The sequence below is a fragment of the Archocentrus centrarchus genome, chromosome 5 (assembly GCF_007364275.1).
Source record: "Archocentrus centrarchus isolate MPI-CPG fArcCen1 chromosome 5, fArcCen1, whole genome shotgun sequence".
Lineage (NCBI taxonomy): Eukaryota > Metazoa > Chordata > Actinopteri > Cichliformes > Cichlidae > Archocentrus > Archocentrus centrarchus.
Window position 1 is genome coordinate 19,100,295 of NC_044350.1, and position 18,523 is coordinate 19,118,817.

The following is an 18,523-nucleotide window of genomic DNA, read 5'->3' on the forward strand; positions in this document are numbered from 1 at the left end:
GTTGCAGTGGGCAACATGTTCCCTTGTTATGATGAACACACTCAGTGTGGTTTATCTTGAGTCAGTCCCACAGTCACCATTCTGATGCAGTAAACTCACGTGTTCATCAAATGTGGTTTAATCTAAGGCTGAAAGCATTCACCACAAAACCGCTTTTGAGACCCATTTATTTAAAGAGGTAGTTTCTTAAAAAGACACAAAGCACATACACTAACTGTTTGTCTTTTTAAATTTTAATTTTACCTGTTAAGAGCCAGGAAAAAAATGATTAATGAGACTGAAATATTAAATCTGAATATCTATTTCTGTAAATGTTCCCCCCATTTAATACAAAATTGTTATTTGCCAAAACAAATCATTTTGTGTACTGTGATAAAAGCACTTTAATGAATACATATATTAGTAAAAAAACTGATGAGAAACATTTTGTCTTTATTGAATTTCCTGTTATACATTAATCAAACAAAGCCCACATCAGTTAAGAACCTCAAATGCAGTATCTCATCTCTGCTCCTTCACTTCAGCTCTACAGCGAGCCAGCCGCCTGTTTTACATCAGCGTAACTGTCTGGATAACATCGGCTGGAGCTAACGGATGTTGCTCAGTGTGGCTGTAGACCAACACTGGCAAATTCAGATTAATTGCAGTCTGTACATATGCATCCTCTCTGATGGTCTGTAAAATTACAACATTAGCCAAATTACCCCTTTAGTAATTCAAAATCATTTATTCTGATCAGTTTTTTTTTTTTTTTTGCACTGACAGTTGAGTGCTCCCATGGGATGCTCTCTCTTTCTCTCTCTCTCTCTCTCTCTCTCTCTCTCTCTCACACACACACACACACATACACACACACACACACACACACACACACGCTCGCAGACTGACAGCACTCACCAGGGTACTGCCTGAAGAAACCTTTGGCGCTCCCAAAATACTGCCAGATAAGTGTTGGATCTCTTTCAAAATTATCTACAAACACTTTATTCAGGGCTTCGGACCAATAAACCCCGTTCACTATGTCAGGATCTGTAAGGGGGGGGCATGGTGAAAGGTGAAAGAGAGGAAAAACAGAGATAAAAGTAAATTAAATGGTGATAATGGTAACCATTCTGGTCACCATTACCGACTGCATGGTTGACCTTTGTCCCTTATTGACCCCCCTGAAGGAGATACAATGCCTGTGACTAAATCATCCCTTCCCCTCCTCCTGCTGGGTGACCCTCCTTTTGTGCTGTAAACAGAGAGTTATGGGGAGTCCATTAAGGCTGAACAAAAGCCACTCAGGCGCTACACGGGAAGAGGTGAGAACAAGAAGCAACTGAGCACCTACCATATGAGCAGCATCTTTCCAGAGCGGTCTGCTGCTGCTTTCTTGTTTTGTCTGGGCTTATATATCGATCCCCTATCCCCTCTTCTCCCAGCCTGTCACACTGATACAGCTTCACCTACCATTTCTCACTTTCACCACTTACTTGCCTCCATCCCTCTCTCCTCCCCATTCATCAGCTTCCTGTAGGTGAATATCACTCACATAATCCTGAATTTTAGGCGGCTCCAGGAGTACACACCTTTGTTGTACATGTTGGTGGGCACCTGGACAACACTGAGGCTCAGGTTGACTGAGAGGTTGTTGAAATGGTCATTGGGCTCCAGGATGAACTCTCCTCCTAACTCCACATTATTGCCCTCATCATCCACTTCATTGATCAGCACAGCATTGAAGTACTCGTACTGAAAATAGAGCAGAAATGGCAAATATCAAACATCCAACTAAAGCCCACAAAGACAGAGAGAGAACCGGTATAGCATGCACAGGAAAATAATAACAATATTTATGTCCATAATTAAAGGATAAGTTTACATTTTTGAAGTCTGTTTGAGGGCAATACTCTCCAATCCTTACATATACTGAAAACAAAACTAAATTCAAAAATCCTTTAACGTCAACCAAATGTTAAACTGAACAGTTTGCTGATGTGTTTTATAACAATAGCAATGCAAAGAGCAGATCTGGGAATCTGTAGGTGTTTCTGTTTCACCAGCAGTAAATATAAGGAGAAACGATCTTTTATCCTTATATTTATTTCTCCTAAGATCGATTCTGAAAAGATTTGATATCTCCTTCCACTTTTTGGCTGATGATGCCAAAATTTATTTGTCCCTGAAAGAAAATGATGGGAGCTCATTAAAAGTTTTCAAAGATCAAAGCCTGGACAGCTTTAAAAATTTTTAAACTTTAATGACAGCAAGACTGAGACCCTGGAACTTAGACCCAGTCATTCCAGTAGTGCTCCAAAATTGGCACTGGGCCCAATGAATCTTTATTTTAAGCACACTGTAAATAACATTGGTGTGAAAATGGACTGTGATTTAAAACTGGACAAACAGATTAATTCTGTTCTGAATTTAGGTTTTCACCAACTGAGGCTTCTTTCTAAGGTCAAGCTCATCTTTTAACAGTTTTCAGAGAGTCGTACATACAACTGGATTTGATTATTGTAATGCGTTGGTGTAAATCAGGCCTCCCTGTCACACCTTCAATTGGTCCAAAATCCAACTGTTCGCTTTTGTACCAAAGCCCACAAAATGGAGCATATCTCCTCTGTTCTGACCTCCCTTCACTGGCTTCCTGTACCTTTTAGGATTGATTTTAAGATTTTATTGTATGTCTTTAAATCTCTTAATGGGTTGGCTCCATCATGTCTTGCTGATCTCTTAACACCTTATATTCCCTCAAGGTCACTGAGATCTTCTGATTAGTTACTCCTCAGTGTTGCAAAAACTAGACTAAAGAATGGGGGGGGGCTTTCTCAGCCATATCCCCTGAATTGTGAAATGAGCTACCCCCTCATGTTAGACTGGTCCCCACCTTGCATGTTTTTAAAGTACGCCTTAAAACTCATTTTTATTCTTTGGCTTTCAACTGGGAGTGAGAGCTTAGATATTCAGACTGTTGTGTTATTGCTTGCATTTTGTGATTTCTTGCATATATTTATTGATGTGTGTATGTGGCTGTTTGGTGCATATCTTATTTTATTGGGTAACCCTTCGTTTCATGTCCAGCCCTTTGGTCAACTTTGTTGTTTTTAAATGTGCTTTATAAATAAATTTGGGTTTGGATTTGGAACATTTACTCTGGATTCACATTAGGAAGGGATCTTCTCACTATAAGTAAACACACAAGGAACATTTACAGCTAGCAAAACCTTCTTCAGTGGACATATTTTTTATGACAGACTTGAAAAGAACATGTCCTTTGAAGGATTAGGCATCAAACACCAACCAAAATATCATTTTTAAATGTTAACACTTGTGTGCTCAGTCTACATCTGCAGGTTTCAAACCATGAGATCAGAAAACTAAAATCCGACAGTGGAAAGGGAAGCATGACACAAATGGCATAATAAAAGCAGGCATTTCTAGAACAGAGTGTGGTCAGCACAGTTATATACATATATATATTTCTCAGTTTGTCAAAACGTTGACACTGGATCTGCAAAGGGGACTTTGTCTGTCCTGTCCTTCACTGCCTGCTGCTGCAAGAGAAAGACTAACTCATCCTGTGTGAGCGGCCTCTCTGTGGCCTCTGGTCCTTATTGCCTGCACTAGGAGAGTGAGAGAGAGAGAGAGGGAGGAGAGATGGGTGATGGACTCTAAACCATCCCTCCTAGGAGGAGAAGGGGGGCAAGCGGGCATCACCATCAAGCAGCCTCTGACAGCTCATACCACGCCTGAGCAGCTCTCTGACGAGCTGTGTTGGTGGTGGGGTGGGGGGAGGTGGGGAGGCTGTGGAGGGGGAGAGAAACGTGCACCCTCAGCAGAATTGAGTGCTGTAGAGAGGCACGTTAACCACCAGGGTTATTACTGTAGAGCAGGCCATGGGACACTGCAGCTCTCCGAGACGGCCCACTGACTCTTACACCACTGCAGTTAGCTGTAGGCCTTACTGCAGAGCTCTGCCCTCCATTACAAACAGCTGGGCCTTACTATATAAGCAGGCTCTGTAACTGGAGATATCAGGTCTCACTAAGCTTTACTGGATTTAACAGGCCCTAATCTTCACATTACTCTAATTATATCTAACTTACAACTAATTTGTTTTAAAGCTTTTCTTTCTGTGATGCACTGGGTCCGACTGTTCATGGAGACATTTACAATATGAAGTTAAAGTGCGAAGAACAAGCTAGCATCAGCAAAACACTGTAAAAAAATTCATTTATAATTTTGCTTGAGATAATTTAATTATGTAGCACAGTTTTGTATGAGTGTGATTATCCTAACTTAAATCTTGATTGTGTCTTAAACTATTGTTTCATTCAAATGAAGTGATTCAGAAATTTAAAACCAAAAATGTTAAATAGTTCTTTAATCCTTTAATTCTTTAATCCTTTAATCCGTTCAAACATCTAAAGCAGAAAGTTAATGATTCCTCTCAAAATCTAATGCTAAAAGGAACATACACAAAGCCGGACTTTTTGTTGTCTTAAAGGTTAAAGAAAATTAGAGCCCACATACAACAAATTTGCTGATGTGTCTAGTTATATATTTGTATAAGGAAATATAGAATAATTATAAAAGAATGATCTTATGAGCAACTTTAAATGCTGCTCATTTTCAATATTAAGACCTTCTTTTAGGCCTACTGGAAGGAACAACCCTAAACTAAAGGGGGAAAAAACATAAATTTAGCTCTTGCATACAAACAAAGTTTCCTTCACACCATCAGACACAATCTGCGCACCCTTGAACTGCAGACTATACTCGGGTCAGCAGAAAACATCCAACTGTCCTGAGACAAAGCAGCTGAGATAGGAGCAGGCAGCTTATCTCACTGTGGTCAGTGAAATGGTGCGTGAAAAATGTGTAGTGTCAGGGGAGGCGAGGATGGCTGAATGATGCCAAGAGGAGTACTATAATGACATCACATCATTACCGCAGGTGGATATTGAATTTTCCTTATTATTTTTTATTGCCTTTAAGATGAAATGGCTGTGTGATAGGCCTGTGTTGTATACTGATAACTGTCAAGTGCTTGGAACAATAGAACAGTTGTTATCTAAGAGTGTGCAACAATTTACGTGCACCAATGCAACGATAAGAGGCTCGACTAAAAAAAAAAAAAAAAAATTCTTCAGATATTTCAGGAAACAATGTCTGTGACTAAAACATAAAGAATTTAATCAATACTTGTTTTATATGTATGAACTCCAGGTTAAAGACAAAATATTTGTTCTTCCCTATTTTATTGGTCATAAATTTCCTTTAATTTAGCATCTCTCCCTCCTGTTATGGTGGTGTGAACAGCAAAGAAATGGTCAGGGAACAAGGTGACAGAATGTATTCATATGATGTAAATGCTTCTATTAACTGTAAAGTGCTCCAGTTATTTCAGTGTTTTGTTGCTCGAATGGGTTTCCAATCTACAGCCATGAAAGTGAAACAATGCGCCACGCAAAAGAGTTTAATTTATCTTTGTCCAGTGGACTGAGAGAGAGAGAGAGAGAGAGAGAGAGAGAGAGAGAGAGAGAGAGAGAGGGAGAGAGAGAGCAGTAACAAACGCCAGAAATACTGCATTCCCTCTGCAGAGACCAAGGAAGCTCTCAGCGCCCTGGAAATCCGCAATGAGAGCCGCTAAATAATGTCCCCAACAAAGCCAGGGCGCATGAGCATATCCTCCGAAGTATAATTAAATTTAGAATGACTTGTCTCCTTCCCTTTTTCTTTCTGCTTTAACCTGCAGACCGCCCTGTAATGGACTACTTTACCTGGGGGTTAAAAAAAAAAAATGTTGGTACTACAAAATATTATAACATGCACTACAACCTGCAGCCCATAATTGTTCATACAGAGAGTGAAATAGATCTTAATCTCCACTGTGTTGTAGTGCTAATCACAGTATGTAAAAACTTGAAGGCGCTGCAGCAGCACAGAGGAGCCACATTAGCCTACATTTAAAAAACAGGGTGAGTTATGGCAGAATGGCGCCGCAGCCTTCACTGTGTGAAGAGACATTATGTATCAAACCGCTGACAGGACGTCAGAGTGAAGGGCGCTGCCAACGCAATTAAAGACTTTTAGGGCCTATTACCCTTCTCTCACCTTGCAGCCGCTCCTCCCCTGACCAACTTCAAAAAAAATGATTAATCGTGGTCTAGCACAGTGGCACACCACTTACAAAACATCTCCCTCGTTTCTTTTCTTTTCTTTTGCAACCTCACCTGCAGGTCGGGATTATCCTCATGCTGATGATGCGCTTCTTCTGCCGCCTCCACCAGCCGCTGAGAGGAGGAAAGGGTTGGTTTATAAGCGCAAAACTTAAAACCATGCTTAAAATATACAAGCTATTCCGTTCCTACACTGATCACTGTATGCAAAGAATACCTGTTCGGATACTCAGCATAACTTTGCGTAGACTTGCCCCGTAGCTTCGAGACTTCCACAAATTCCCCCCGAGGCTTTTACACTCTCCTTTTTTTTTTTTCTCAGACTTGCTGTTTGGATATTGCTCTGCTCCTCGAGTATTTCCAAAGCGCAACAAATGACATTTCACCAAAGAGGAACATGATCGAGGACCGTAGCGTTGCTTTAAATTAAATCTTAGAATGAAATCGACAGCATGTGAAGCTTTCTGGGCGCACTGTCCAGAACTTACGAAAATGATATGTTCTCAAAATCCAGTCAATTAATTCTTGGCAATCCTAACAGCATTTTAAGTTTTTTTTTTTAAAAGAACATAAAATATAGGCCACTACAGCAGAGTGCAGCTGAGGAATGATTGATGCCGTCCACCAAAGCTGAGCTAACGTCTGTAACAGCTCGATACAGAAAAATATGCTTGACTCCGGGTTTCCGGGGAAACCGCAGGTAAGCAGGTAATTAACATCTGTCACATGTGTCAAAACAAACTGCTATATAAACACAACTGGGGCTGTTTCCGCCGACTCCTAAGGACAAATTCAATTGACCCCATAGCGAGTTCTAGTGGTGTCAGCACTTAGCGAATAAAAGCAGCAGGAAATAGGTTAAATCTATCTATTTATTTATTTATTGGGAAGAGAACACCTGTGGTATGCCCGTGCATAAATGTCTTTTTTTTCCCCAGTGCACACTGCAGCGGTCAGGCAGTCCACCTTCACCACTTTACTGCAAGAACAGCGTCGTTTTTCAATTTGGAGCAAAGCGGTGACGCAGTCATAGTGAGATTCATCACACATGTGCTGATCCAGACTTAAACCTGAGACTGAATTTGTTTCTACACAATAACATTTCCGTCTTATTTATTAATTTTATTTTATTTTACATACAATATTCAGCCACACTTCAAACCGACTAATCCCTCAGAATCCAGCCAATTTTATTAAATTAAATCTGTGTGTCAAGTGTCATTTATGGCCCGAATTGTCATAAATTATCGCACACATGGGACAAGGCGCAGGGAGATAAACCTTATCATTTCCTAGCAGTCCGTGCCAGGCGTAGCATTAAAATGGTTACAAGCTCCTGCGCGCTGAGGTCGCAGACAGGCTGCTGCTGTGAGGCTGACTCTACCTCAGGCCCAGGCTGATTAGATTCAAGATCCACGTAATCTCTCAAAGTTGCTCTCAGATTAGAGACTAATCTTTTTTTCCCAAATGTACGCATATTATTTACTAAATAAATAAATACGAATAAAAAACAGGTAAACCCAGCAAAATGCTGTTATAGTTACTGTTACTGAGTATTAGCCCTGACATTTTTCTTACCCCCTTTATGAAAAACAAAACCTGAATCACTGTTAGGGCTGATTTGTCGTGTCAGGGGTGTGAAAAAAAATCGTTAAATATGAAAACTCAGTTTAAGTTAATGAGCACGTGAGCATTTTAAATACTATTACTTTAGAAAAAAATTGACACCTCCCCTTTTTCTTATGTCACCCCCCCCTAACCACGCCCCAGATAATTTAAATGCATGCTCTCATCCTCTGATACAAAATTAAATGAATAAATATATTGCAGCATAACAAGTTTTATTTTCAATAAATAAATAAAACGTAAAAATGACCTACCCTTGTTGCTTCAGCTTTTCTCCGGAACATTTCCTCCATCTTCACAGCCAAGCTCTTGACCACTTTCATGCCATCAATCTCTTCCACTCTGACTGACTTTTCAAATTCTTTATATTTCTGAAAATAACAGGATTAATAAAGTGTGGCATTGAAAGGGGAAAGAACTATATGTCCTGTAACACATTAACATACGTTAAACTTAATCAGATCTCATGTTTGATTAACCCATTAATTAAATCTTACTTATTATGACAAGGGAAATTTTTTTTTCAGTAATTAACATCATTGGTGCATGTGTATTCCTTAAAATATTTAAGCCTTATTGTTTCACTGCATCCAGTCTAGAAAGGAGGAAACAGATAAACAAGGTTTATAAGCTTTCACCAGTTGGCTGACAGGCTGCATGCAGCCAGTCTCAGATGAACACCTGATAAAATCCATGCTGCAACACAAAATGACTGATGGTCTTTATCTGGTCTCAGTTATTGGCTGCACATGCCGCATCTTTCTCGCTGATTGGCTGGAGATGGCCATGTTGGGTGGCCAGGGGGGTGGAGCTTGATCTGAAGGCTATGCATGGTAAGAGGGTAATTGAAATGGAGTCAAAGCACAGAAGAAAGATAATAACGTGTCAAGCTTGGGCGACTCTGGGTAATGAACTACACCTCACATAATGCTGATTCTGCTGGATGCACAGGACCTCCAGTGATACAGAACAAAGCCCGTCACAGCTCGGAGGAATATAACATTACATAATCCCACACCTGCCTGCCACACACACACACACACACACACACACACACACACACGCATGCCAACTAAAAACAAAAAGCCTGATCCTCCCAGACTATGCAGACAGCCACTTTATGCACACATCTAGTAAGCTTATCTCAAAATAAACATGAACCACTAAAGGCTCGTAGCTGGTTCAAAGGCATTACATATTACACACACAGGACATACAAAAAACACACACAAACCAGTACATGAAGCGACAAATTACCTACTGAAAGGAAGAGTGTGGGCTTGCAGTGGAGCAGAACAGTTCATTTCACGCCTGTCCTCCTCGCCCCAGCACCCTGAGTCCCCAGTTCCCCCCCAGGCTCCCGCCTTCCTACCTCCCATCCCTCCAGTCATCAAGTGGAGGTTAAGCCCCATCCATCAAAAACACTCATCACAATTATTGATTAGAGTAATGACCAACGCAGAGGTGCTGGGAGCCGGAAAAGCCAGTCTTTCCCCATCTTTGTGAAATCGGGTAAATCACCATAAAAAGCATCTAATGATCAGCCTTAATGACCAGCCCCTAACGACCCGTCAGTTCCCTCACAGCTCACTGCTTTGTGCTGACTGGCTCAGTACAGCTCTCTCCAGATATGCATCCATGAACAGGAACACAAGCAAAATGCTTACACACAGACAAAGAACAAAAAAAAAAGCAAATCTGCAGGGGCATATTGCAAAAGTTTTTTTTGTTCACAGAACAAATTCACAGAGGGGAATGACAGCAGTGCTTCACTTTCCACCACACATTTGAACTTGAATTAAAAATGCGTCATTGTCACCTCAGAGCAAGAGGATCCTAGGCTTGGACCCTGAAGTCGTCTTCTAATTGCAGTTTGAACGCTCTCTCCATGCTTGCGTGGACTTCCTCTGGGAAGTCCGCCTTCTTCCCAGCCTCCAAGGCAGGCAGGATTCTTAGTCCTGCTGCTGCCCTTGACTGAAGTACTGCCCTCAGAGCTGGAGTTGACCCCTGGACGTGGCACTGTGATAGCCCACAACTCCTAAAATAGTAAGGCGAATAAATGCTGAGTATTAGTTAGAGTCATGCATGGATTCATGCAGTTACTTAACAGGAGAAAAGTAAAGGTTATAGACGGGGACAATCACAGTGCTCCGGTCTAAGCCTGAATATTGTGAATGCCTGCTACTGTAAGCACTTTCAGTGACAGGCAAAACAAGAACACTATAATGCAGTCCTCTACACAATTTTTTAATTAAAAGAACACCCCTCACATTTGTGATGGTGTTCCTGCAGCCTTACATAAATATAACAAGGTTTCACTCATTTTTTTGCCACATATATTCAATATGACACCACAGCAAAGTACAGCCCAACAATATATTACAACAAAAATTTAACAGTGGCTGTGCAGTACTGGCAAGCTCCTGCATTATACCACATTATTTCATATTTAGGGGAGGGACAGTGGGTGGAGAAAGGAGCTAAGTTTCTTATACACACTCAGTTCCTTGCCAGTTTAGAGACATACAGCATTGATTTTGTTTGACTTAACTGAAACTGCCCTTCGACATACAGAACCCCTCAGCTCACTACAGGGGTTACAAAATGATTGAGCGTTTTTCCTCATATCTGTATAACCATTTTCAGTCCCAGTTTAGATGATTCAGTAGTTAGAAGTAAAACTAAATACGTGTGAGAATGTGTATAGAGGAATGAATACAGCCATAAAAAACACAGAATGTCCACTTTGACTTGTTTACAGCAGTAAAACATTTAGCCTGATGATACACATGCAATATTAAAGCTGACAAAGAGACCGTATTTTATTATCCTAAATGTGGGGCATCGTTAGTGTGATCATAATATTACACAGTCTGTAAAACAACCTCACTTATGCAGCAAAACTTAAAGTCGAGTTACCACAAATCATTTGCTGTTTATCTTTATTAAAAATCTTCTAACTGCTATATGAACCTTTTTTGTTTGTTTGTTTAATCTTTTGGAATATTTGCACACTGTGCTGTAAACCTGTGCAGTTATTCTGCATTCATGCAGAGCTCCTCCAGCTGTTTACTTCACAGTCCCTGATTTGGTCTCTTTTAAGGGAAATGTACAGTTCCCATCCTGAGTGAACACTGACCACCTTTTTACACCTGAGGCCTGTGAATACAGCGCACACCTCTGCCATCAAGTGGTCAGAAAGTTAAATCTACTGCACTGGATCATCGCTCATTCTCTGGAGGTTTCACTTGTTCATCTTGTCACTCCCTTACACCCTCTATCAAACTCCGCCACACTTATTTAATTTGTCCCCTTGTCACAATCATATCCAGAGGTTGAAACTCTTGACTCCAGAGAGTTAACTGGAGAGATGAGATGAGAGAGGAATCAGAGCCACGGTTAATGGGCCGTATCATGAACAAATACACACATGTGCACACACACACACACATACTGAGAAACCCAAGCTCTTCCAAGCACACCTGAGTCTCTTCCAGAATAACGCATCAGCATTCAGCTGAGACACGGAAATGTCTCTGCAGTCATTAGATAGCATTACAGCATACAATGGGGTGTAACTGCATGGCATTCAGACAAAGGGAAAATGCATCTGTGTTAAAAAAAAAAAGAAGAAGAAGAAAAATGAAATATACCTTTTGCAGTAGCTGGGATCCTGAATATTTTGCAGATATTGATTTAATTTCTCCCCCAAATGCAGAGGCCCAAAGCTTTACGCTAAGAAAAAAGATAGAAACAGACATGGCAATTCAGCCAATGCTTTCCTACATAAAAAGGAAGAACTAAAATGTAACAATAAAAGATGATGAATTAAATGAAAAAAGAAACATGCAGAGTATTTTATCATTCAAAATGAAACAATAAATCACTTTAATCTCTTAATAGCTCTAATTTTTTTTTGTTTCATTTATAAACTGATCAGTCAGAAGATTATTGCCCTAACCTTCATTTTCGTAAAAAACATTACTCTGTCATTATCTACATCGTTGTTATTAAAACTTCTTCTGTTACACTGTAAATAACTCTCCTATGTGGCAGCAAAATGCTGCACTGTGAATACTAAACTAACATCACTGCAATGGACAAACTTGCATATTTTTTCAAGAATGGGGCCTGATATTAGAATTTTAAAAGGACAGTGAAACAGCATATATGTGTTTAAAAAATGATTTTGTAGTTATGTGTTGCAGATGAACTGTCTCCATGTGCAAAGCAAACTTTGGTAAAAAGACGCTTCCTATAGCGCTTCCCAAATAGTTTCTCTAGAACCCAAAGAGGGAGAATTCTTGCATTATTTTTATTTATTTGCGAAATCCATTTCATTCATATTCACTTTTAATGAATTAAACTTCCTAGGAGGAAAAATGTCTTGATATTTTAAAAGGTACACAATACAGTTTTTGACACCCTAACTTCGACATCAGTGGAGTAAGGGTTTACCTGCAGTGAAATTTGGGTTTATTTACATCGTACACCCAATCTGAGATTTTCCAAAGTCTTTTAATTAGACGTTTCCTGACAAATGAAACTTAGTAAAAATGTTCTGGAATTAAGGTGTATGGGATTTATTTAAGTCTCTATAATCTGCTACAAATAAACCTACAAACAGATGTGATGAAGAAAATATAAAGTACTTGCAGGTAAAAAATTATTGTGGACATTAAATTTCTAGATTAGACTTATATGAGAATGAATGGTGATTTCAGCTGTAACCAAAAAATGTATTTTAAAGCAGTATGTTTTTATAATAAAGATAATGTCCCTCCGAATGTAGATCTTATATGAATCTGAAAATATTTAAAATTTCCCCATGAGAAAAATAAATTACTCCATCATATAAAAATGTCTTTCAGGAAGAACAGTGGAGAGTGAAATTATATATGTTAATATTTCTACATGTAATAAGAACAAATACATGTGTAAATTTGGACAAACTGACAGCAATTATTACAATTAATGTTTAGGTCTACTTTTGGAATTTAGCTCTTTCAGTTATATTGACATTCCGTGACCTTATTTGAATTTTTACATGAATAAAATGACATCTGTAGCCAACCAGTAAATGAAGAGAATACCAGCAAAGGTCTGTGGTTAAACTGAACTCCATATGGTAGAAACAAAACCAAGACAACCAAGAGGCAAGCAGCAATTTCAGAGATCTCTCCTGCAAAATATGTCTGTTGCTAAATCGACACATTTAATGTGAATTAAAGTTGCGGAACAGTTTCTCACTCACACTGACAGAGGGATCCCTTGCTGGGACCCTACCACCTCTACCACATTCAAGCCGACGAAGATCCAGAGCAAAAGGAAGCTGGTGCTACACACGTGGGAGAACAGGATCCTCCAGTTTCCCTGCATCTCCAACTCTGTTTATAAAATATCTGTACAGTAAAATCCAGTCCCGGCACCCTACTTGACTGCTCGACCCCGGTGCACCTTCTCAAGCCCGCGCTACTGCCAGCACGTATCCTACTGTACACGATTGTATAGACGAGAGAGAGAGAGAGAGAGAGAGAGAGAGAGAGAGAGAGAGAGAGAGAGGGAGAGAGAGAGGGGAGAGAGAGAGAGAGAGAGAGAGAGAGAGAGGAGAGAGAGAGAGAGAGAGAGAGAGGAGAGAGAGAGAGAGAGAGAGAGAGAGAGAGAGAGAGAGAAGGGGGGCGAGATAGAGAGAGAGCATCACACCCAGCTTGCCTCTCTGCTCCACTGCCTTCTCTGAAATATGGAACCCCCAACCACCACTCCACCACATACACACCACACACACCACACACACACACACACACACACACACACACACACACACACACACACTTACTCGGCTCTCCGATGCAGGAATCACCAAACGCGTCTGTTCGTAAGAAAGCCCGAAAAGCTTGGAGAGGCAGGATATCACTTCTAACGAGCAAGACTTAATGCGTTTTCATTTCCATCTTAGCAGAGCAGCATACAGGTGTACTGAGCTGCAGAGGGTGGGGAAACGCACGGTGCTGTGCTTCTGCTTTCCCCAAACACGCACTTCTCTCAGGTCAACGGAAATTGGCCCTGAAATGTCCTAAAGTTGTAGCATTATCGCTGACGCAGCAGTATAACTGTACACGCTCGTTGTGCCGTGTTGCCTCCAATCTTCAGTGAAAGGCAATTACGTGCTGTATAATGTATTTTCTTTTTGAAAATATAACAGGTAAAATATGAATTCTCTGATGCGTTTGAAGGGACACTGCTCACATAAAATGGCTCTGCGGGCAATAATGAGACTGCAGATGTGATGAAAGCTTCCGCACTGGCAGCAGCGCAACAAAAGAAGAAGAAAACATTCAGAGTCGTCTGGATTGGGGAAGACGTGGGCAGTCTGATACTATAAAACAACCAAAAGCTAAAGCGAGAAACACTAATGGGTAACCATGGAGAAAAAAACGCTGGTCTGTGATTGGATGAAATACTGCCCAATTAATCAATTATGGTCACCCAGCAGTAACTTTTTAAAAAATGTCAATCCCAGGAATTATTTCAGGAGTTGTGAATAAGCCCCTCTCCTGTGGAAATGGGGATGGTGCAACTAAATGCCGAGAAATTAAAGTGTTGGATTGTGCGCAGTTTTCAGCCTCTGCTATTCAGTCAGGCCAAAAGATGTCCCCATCGTCCTGCACCTTAAAGGCTGATTAGGAAGCGATAGTGATGTCAAGGCAGCAGGCGGGTTGATGCGGCATGCCTCCCCTTCCACCCCCTCCCGTGCCACCATCTCCTCAGCAGGAATCGTGTTTCGACTTGAGGGTTTTATTAGTTCAGTAATTGCATCGTACATCAAAGTTGTGAGGAGCCTCTACTGCCTGGGATGTGTCGATAAGGCGCCCGCATGTTGGATGACGGACAGTATCATCCAGTCCCTCCTCTGACCGCCCGCTCACTTCAGCGGCTCCCAGAATGCTTTAATTAAGTAAATAACAGCAAATAAAAGCAGTTCGCTGTCGTTATACTTAAGGTCTTCCAGTTTTATCGAGCCAGTTCAAGATGCAACTGTAGCTCAAGCTGTCCTTGTGCAAGCAGTGCCATGGTTTAAGGTACACAATTCACAGACTAAATTTCTTATGACCTCCAGCCACAGAGTGCGGCTTAGGTGTATTTCAGCATATCTTGTTATAGTCACTGATTTGCTGCAGTGTTTTATGTAAAACAGTATAGAGCTGAATTATCCCAGGGTCTTCTTTTAGCATAAGGGCCACTTTAAATTGAAGTCTCTTCTGCTGCCCTTATTATCAAATGAAAGTAGAGCTCGGTTACCTGTATTAGGTCATGTCAAAGACAGTCACACCAGTGGGTTTGGATAGTCATGGTGCCTAACTTGATTTACAGCAGCATGAGAGTATGAGTGGTAAAATATGAAGTTTGAAAGGTGAAGTGGTAAAAATTGAAGTTTGACTGAACAACTCCTGCTTGTCTTGAAAAAAGTGCTCGCAGGGCACAACAATCTGTTTCCTTGACCGTTTTCTGATCCCTGAGAGTTTTGCCCCTACACCCCAGCTCACTGCTTTCACTTCCCTCGGTCATCGTGGGCCCTCTGGCCCCTTTAACAATGTTCTCCAAAAGGCAGATCTCCAAGCATATAAAAGGGAATTTGAAAAGGCCACAGAAGAAGAACACACACATATTTAGACACAACTTTTAGACACAACCTTTATAGTGCAGTCATCATAATATTGCATATTTAGCATAGATTTGGTCCATGTCATTTGAACTCTACTGTCTTGCTATGAATCTACAAATCTATTATGTGTCTGATCTCTAAATGAGCTGCCTGACTGCAGATTATTTATTTGTTTGTTTGTCAAAACACAGTTTAGTTTAATTTAGTTTAGTTTAGTTTAGTTTTGACTGGTTTGAAGTTGATTCTTCTGTAGTCCCAAAAGACACTGAAGTGTTTGCATTTTTGACTTCTTGGCTCTTGTGAAGTTTTTGTTGACTTTCTGTCCAGCCTTGACCTAAAAGGTATACATTACCAGGGGCAACTGACCACCAATATCAGTCAAAATGTGAAATTAAATATTTTTTTGTTTGTTTTTTTTATTCACAATGTGCCTATTAAATTGAGATGTAGTCCTTTAGGGGAGATCATGGGTGAAAGCAATGTGTAGCATTGTGAAAGTATGAGTGATTAATTGCTTGTGGCAGTTTCAGTGATCTGGTCAGCTTTATTCCCTCTTCAAGATGCTTAATTAAAAAAGACTAATGTGTGAAATGTGACAACCACTGCTGTGTCACCAAGCATTATTAGAGCCAGGACACAACAGTAAATGCCTGTATTGCCAACAGTATGTGACTTTATCTGAGAACTTACAGCAAACAGTTAATTGAAAGTAATATGAGTATCTGCATGAGCTGTCCTCAACTAAAAGTAAATATTTCCAAATATATTTCATAAAAAATATTACATATATTATACAATATTTTGTAGAACATAGAATAATTTATACACGTGTACTTTTTTGGCATGGTAATGATAGCATCTGGGTATGACACAGGTCAGAAAAGTTAAACAAGCGGATTGAAGGAGCATGGAGTGAGGAGTAGTTGCACACGCTAACACACAATTGCACAAAGTGCTCTCCAATTACATAAGTAAGATAAGTAAAGCAGCTTTTCACAGAGCTTTCACCCATATCACAGTCTTCATCCAAAACACCACCCAAAGATGAGCAGTTTGGAAAAATAGCATTTCTATTTCAAAGTCCTCATTTTAGCTTTATTAGTGTGGTTTCAGTCATCTGAAAGCAGTTGTAAACATTCTCCTGAAGCTATTAATTATGCGGTTTTCTTTTAGTGGACTTTCAGTGGAATTGCAGTTTCCAAGAATAAGAATAAACATTGTTAACAGATAATAGTAAGGTCTCTGATAGCAAGACTTTATTTAATTGCAAATGAATCAAAATGAAGTGCTATCATCCAAACCAAAACAATCCTTTCTTGAACCCTCAACCCAAACAGTAGTAATCTGTGTCTTGACTTGATTGAACATAAACCTCTTAAAAGGTCAAACATTGGACACCTCTTGGCATGTCCTCTTCTTAAGTCCTGAGGATTAACCTCACCTTGAATCTTCAGCAGCTACGGACAACTTAATTCAGGCCACCTCCAATGGTCATCCAGTCTTATGTGTTCAGTAGAGGTCATGACTGAGTGAACTGTTCTGGCTTGGTGTTATTTGGCCTTAACCATGTACAGATTGCATGTCATAATCAACAGTCTCTGAAGTTTTTCCCCTTAATATTTTTACATAACTGCTGTCAATTTATTTAACGGTGGCGTGGTGGTTAGCACTGGACCTCACGGCTAGAAGAACAGCCAGAAGGTCAGGGGTTCAAAGTCACCTCTCTGTGTGGAGTTTGCAGTCCTAAGACATGCAGTCGCTGTGGTTACGTTAATTGGTGATTTTAAATTGCCCATAGATGTAATGTTGTCTGTCTCTCTGTGTTGGCCCTGCGACAGGCTGCTGACCTGTACTGGGTTTACTCTGCCTCCCGCCCTATGATAGCTGGGATAGACTATCAATGGATGGATGGAAGGATGTTAATTAATCATCCAGAGAGCATATAAAGTTATATAAATATAGATACAATAGAATATTTATCCCCACCCCCACTGAACCCAAAAAGGTTAAGTGGAAGAAGATGGATGGATATCTTGTTGTTGTTTGTCTGAGTTCAGGTTTTAGGTGCAAATTTAGAACAGACTTATTTATAGCACATCACAGTGATCCTAAGTCCAAACAGCCCATTACATGAGTTTGTACTTCATCATTTGTTTAATTGAATCGCAGCATAACAGCTAGTCTTAAGCCAACCTTCAGAAAACATCTTTGTCACACACAGACAGACAAAACTGGTCAGATCATATTAATTAATTCCACATGAATTGTTTATAATAGCAGTAATTCATAACTAATAGATAGATGATTATGTGATATATTTGTTATTGCCATCATCCTACATGACAAGCACTTCAAGTTCATTGTACAGCAAATACATATATATTATTTCTTCACCAGTGTTATTTTTACACTGTAGCATTTCTACCCTGGATTGAGTAAATATTTTATTCACATAGACTATAAAAAATGATCAAGCTATATTTTGCTGCCTGACAGAACTCTCAGTTTCCAAATAAAGCCCTGTTAAAAAAAATCTATCCTCATCTCTTTGTGTCTTGTAGCTCTTTATGTGGGAGTCAGCCAATCATCCCGCAGCTTAAACCTTCACTGATCTCTGGTTTGCTTCAAAAGTTCAAAGAAGAGAATGGGCAGCAGAGGGACTCAGAAATTGACAGAAGGACCTCAAAAGAGACACGCAGCCTTAATTACAGTAGTTAGCTCATGTTGTGAAACGCCTTCCTCTCTAAGCATTTCACAGACAACTAAATCAGCAGTTTATCTGTTTTTGCTTGCTTGTTTTTTGTTCTGTTTTGTTTTTCTTCTGTGCTTGCTCAGTGAGCTGATCCCAGCACTGCCTTTTTAAATCCTTGTACAATCAAGAAAAAGGTGAGGGATCAAGGGGCATCATTTTGGAGGAATTACTCTTTGCTAAGTCCAGATCTGGAGGATTTATTCTGAGACCTGAGTCGTCTAATCTCGGCTGTCACATTTGAGTAGTGCGATATTGAACATCCAGCAGCTTCAGGGAAGAAAAGACAACCTGACCACTTTTCACAGCAGTGCATCC

General features: G+C 40.2%; 1 pseudogene; it reads right to left on the reverse strand.

Moving 5' to 3' along the window:
• The window catches only part of LOC115779947 (voltage-dependent calcium channel subunit alpha-2/delta-3-like), a 29,017-nt pseudogene extending 15,802 nt beyond the window's left edge, over positions 1–13,215 (reverse strand).
• Between the last annotated feature and the right edge of the window lie 5,308 nt (positions 13,216–18,523).